The sequence below is a fragment of the Temnothorax curvispinosus genome, unplaced genomic scaffold (assembly GCF_003070985.1).
Source record: "Temnothorax curvispinosus isolate PA1 unplaced genomic scaffold, ASM307098v1 QBEX01000132.1, whole genome shotgun sequence".
Taxonomy (NCBI): domain Eukaryota; kingdom Metazoa; phylum Arthropoda; class Insecta; order Hymenoptera; family Formicidae; genus Temnothorax; species Temnothorax curvispinosus.
The window spans coordinates 5,844-10,563 of record NW_020209912.1 but is presented as its reverse complement, the minus strand read 5'-3'; the positions used below and the strand labels follow the sequence as shown (position 1 = coordinate 10,563).

The window sequence follows — 4,720 nt, the reverse complement described above, 5'->3', positions numbered from 1 at the left end:
GAAACACGTCTGTAATGTTTTAAACATTTGGGAAATAATGATTTTATCTGAAAATCAAGTTACATGTCACATGTGCGATAGCTGGACAGTTTTACCATGGTTTGTGAGTCATCCAATCACAGCTGAGAATGTGGAAAGTGCTGCTAAAGCATAAAAGAAACGTTCACTTTCCTAAAATGGATTCATTATTAGCGCTAATTGTTGCATTTTTTTGGTATGTATAGGTAAAGTTAATTATATTATTTTAGAACTCCACAAAAGAAATATGTAATGCGAAATGTATCATTACGCATAACATATTTGTAATTTGAAATGTATAATTTTTGTATCATTTTCTGTTTAGGTTATTATGCTACATGTAATGCTGAAAGCAGCATATATGCTCAGCAAAGTCCAACCCCACGTCCGTGCAAAATAACGTGAGCCACGTGCTGAGCGGGCAACATCTTAGGTGGCTAACGGGGCAATGGCAAATCCTCCTGGAGTAAAAATGAAAAATATCTAAGGTAATAAAACTTTTATGACACTTAATAAGTATTATACTATTTAACTCCGAAGTCTAATCAACAACAAATCTCAATTTTTTTAGGGCGAAATTGGATATCGGCTTACTAGCTATGATTTTAAGTTCTGTCAAGACTGGAAATGACACAGAGGCAATCCGCCCATTTATGGAGAATATCCATCAAACTCTGTCCGAATTTGTTAGTATTTGTCCCTTTGAAGCAGCTCGGGATGTTCTTACACATTACGAAGTGCTGCAGTGCTCCAGGTCGTTGGTTGTCTTATATTCCGAAGAAGTTTTCGATAGGTAGCTAACGTGTTTTCACATTTAATTAAATTACAAGATTTGCGCGAGTTTTGATAGCTTATTTTTTGCTTTCTCGCAGAATCTTGCAACAATTGAAGTCACCAGTCGCTAATCAACACGCTCGTGCTTTAGTAGTTCTCTTAGACATCTCATAAACAAACACTTTTCCGCCAGAGGTACGGAAATATATAGTTTTATTAACAAGTTCAACAATTGATATGCATACTGTTTTATTAGGATGATGGATCTCTGCAGAGAATCGCACTTAGCCTGCAGGAATCTTTCGGGGAGAATGGTGCGCTTCAAACGGTCGGGGCTATAGTGGCACTCGCGGCACGGCCAACATTTCCTCTTTTGCCGTCACAGAGGGCTAGATTTGTTCGCTATGGTTACATAAACAATGCGCAAAGTAAAATTAGATAATAATTAATTTAATAATTTAATAATTTAATAATAAATAATTTAATAATAGAGAAATTAATTTTGTCTTGTTAAGATAGGTGTCACACTGTGAAACGAAGAGTTCTAAAAAAGCATTGTGGAATTACCTAGAAAAATTCGACTGGAAAATATTGGCTTTTTTTCATATGGCATACAGACGTCGAGGATAATCAGTGTCAGTTATCATTAAACATAGTAGGCTGGTAAGTTATTTGTATATAAAAAATTTTAGTCCTAATTATATTTAAATCCATACAATAATGAAAATATATAGTGACTAATGTCAAAACAGCCTATAAACTTACGCACATTTAATTATTTTTCGATTTAGCGATCGAATACTTATTTTGATGGAAAATTTCTTCAGCTTTTTAATGCCACTTTATTTTTTTGAGCTGTGATTATCAGTTTTTGTTATACAGTTAAATAACGTGCAGATGTCTTATTCATAACAAATTCAATTTTGGCTCATCCGCTCTTTTGGCATTAATCACGCGATGTATATCCAAGAAACAAAATCAAATATCATCAAATATAAAATAAAATCTACCATTCTAATTTTGAATTATAGTAAAACATGCATAAAATTCGAATTTTGTTGTAAAAGAAGGAATTGATGACGTTAGGTTATTTAAAGTCTAGTAGAAGGTACAAAAGTTACGTGCATTCCCAAATTTCGTTTCCAAACTTTGTTTTTATTTTTTTCAATAAATAACAATTTTCGGAGAATTATATACCGACCGGAATTTTAACGGATTTATCGACACAACCCAGATCAGACAAACAATAAAAACAAAAGACTATTGAGACTATGTAATTTCTTCTGTTCGTTTTCTTCTTCTGTGTTTAGTATTATTATAGAACTCATTATTGAGTGAAAGTGTTCTGGATGTTCAAATAAAAAAGAAAGTATATTGTATTGAATGTATCACCGTGAGAGTAAGTTTTCGTTTAAAAAAATAGTGAAATAGTGTAGTAATCTTTGACAATTTTCCATGATCATAACACATCTGCCACATTAAACAATAATAATCTGGATCCATCCCAATAGGAAAATGGATAAAATTTCTAAAAGATATTTGCTCAAATATTATACACTAACTGCATCACGAAAGGAAAAAATTTCACAATAATTGCATTAATAATGTGCTTCGCCATAACGTAGCGGTTTTGTCGGGATAAAATTTTTAAATGATATTTGCCCAAAAATTGATATATTCAATTTAGAGTATAATTTACGCACAATTATTGTGTTATATTTATTATAATTGTGTAATATTTTATGTCATAACATTTCAAAATTATAATTTCAGAATAATTGTACATTTTAAAGCATACATATTGATTTATTTTATTTCACAAAATATTCTAAAAATAATAAAACTTAAATACATTTATAAATTATTAGAGGTAATTTCTTTCCAAATTTAAATTTGCCATCATTCCACTAAGATTTGCCATAATGCTGCTAGTTTGCTGAAATACTATTTAGAAATAAATTGTGCAAATATTTATCAATATTTGATGAAAGGTCTAAATTTCTACATGTATTGTTGCTAAATATAGAGACATAATTGTAGCATTCCAAATTTCATTAAGATTTTGTCATATAATTTATAAATGTTTTCCTATCGGGGCATTCAATAAGTTATTTTTCTGATTGCTGTAATGAATATTGAGAGTATGTAATATTTTTTTTTCATTTTTTTTAGATGGGACGGCCTTGTAGTGTTCCTAACCGAGAAGCAATTCTGTTAATTCAGAAATATATGCAATATTTTAATACCAACAATTTTCCTTCGAGTTCTGCAAAAGTTTGGAAAGACATGAGCAAAGAGCTCAATGGAAGATGGAAACCGCATTCAGTTTATACATACGTAAGAGATAATAAAAATGGAAGTCTCGAAGCAGCTCGTCAGAATTTGGGTATAAATATCCAACCTCCAAGACCACTACCATCGAAGATGATATCATTGATGAACTATCAGAGGATTCTGAATCGGACAAATCATCTTATCATGATGACGAGAATGGAGATTCTGACATTGGTGTTGATTCGTTCCCTCTAGTTCTTTCACCCACTGAGTGGGAACAGATAAAGCCCGATCAGACTTCTAATCACCAACAGAAAAGATTGAAATCATGGGTTTGACCAAATGTAATCACAAAAGCATTTTGGAATATGTACAAATTCCCATGTGCTTTTCTGGGCAAATGGTCATACGTACGCATAGAACAGGATGAAAATGAAAATTATGCCGTTGGATCTTTCTATTTGAAGTTCAAAGGATTATGTAAAAGCAAAAAATGTAATAATAAAATTGTTGGCGTTGCCTACAAAAAACCGGTCAACGGAGAACTACATTTGATAATCACAACGCGTGATACTCGTAATGATTATCATGAAGAAGTTAAGAGACCATTAAATGGTCCTGAAAGGAAATTAATTGGACGAAAATTAAAACGAAGAAGAGCCGCAGGATATCGGCAGAAATTACTTGCGGAGAATATGAAATTTGGAGAGAACGAACCTCCGTGGGTACAAAAATGTCATATTTACAGACAAGCAAAGATGGAACACAACAAGGAAGATCTTGGCATAAAATCAGGCGTGAAAATAAACATGATAACTAGCATTCGCAATATGTTACAAGACATCCGATACAGCAATGCTATCCGCGAGATTGGAGCAAAGAAGTTTTACGTTTTTTACTGCAGCCCAGAACAAATTTTCGTAGAAAAAGAATACTGCCGAGTAAGAAAAGGATTTTCTCGAATTTGTCTAGATGCCACGGGTAAGGTGGTAAAAAAATTTGAAATTATCCCAGGGCGAAAAATTGGCCACATATTTTTATACACGATTACCATCAATTTTGAGGGTAAAACTCTTCCTGTGTACCAAATGTTGTCGGAAAAACATGACGCAGTTTTCATCACATTTTGGCTTCAGGAATGGATACGAGCATGTAAGGCGACAATACCAGACGAAGCTATGTCTGATTTAGGGCGTGCTTTGTTACTGGCTATGTGTGAAGCATTTAACCGCATGACACTAAAGGAATATGTTGACGTTCTTTTCAAATGGGCAACGAAAGACAGATATAAAACACCTCGGCCATTTAACACTCTAATAAGAGCGGATGTGGCTCATCAAATGGCTGCTGTCGCCAGGTGGAAATGTATTAAAGATCTACGCCATCCTATTGTCAAAGGTTTTTATCTTCGTACAATTGCTTTAATGATTGACTGTCAAACAGTGCAAGAGTTCGAACATGTATTTCGACTGACATGCATCGTTGCACTGCATCTCGACCAAAATGAAAGTATAATGGAGTCAGGAAAACAAGTGTCGGTTTTTGAAGCTAGACGCCTTCTGGAAGAGTACATGGCTGAACATGGACAGATTATCGAAGAGCTGGAGACGTCGAGAGAGAACGTCAAAATTGATGAGGAAGTTGAAAATACTTT

The 4,720-nt window shown here is 33.5% G+C and overlaps 1 long non-coding RNA gene across 1 annotated transcript; it reads left to right on the top strand.

Moving 5' to 3' along the window:
• The first annotated feature begins 265 nt into the window (after positions 1-265).
• LOC112458580 lies at positions 266-1,447 on the top strand. Its single transcript, XR_003041220.1, has 5 exons — positions 266-506; positions 590-811; positions 891-987; positions 1,049-1,220; positions 1,308-1,447. It is a non-coding gene; the product is annotated as an uncharacterized LOC112458580 (long non-coding RNA).
• Positions 1,448-4,720: the final 3,273 nt, after the last annotated feature.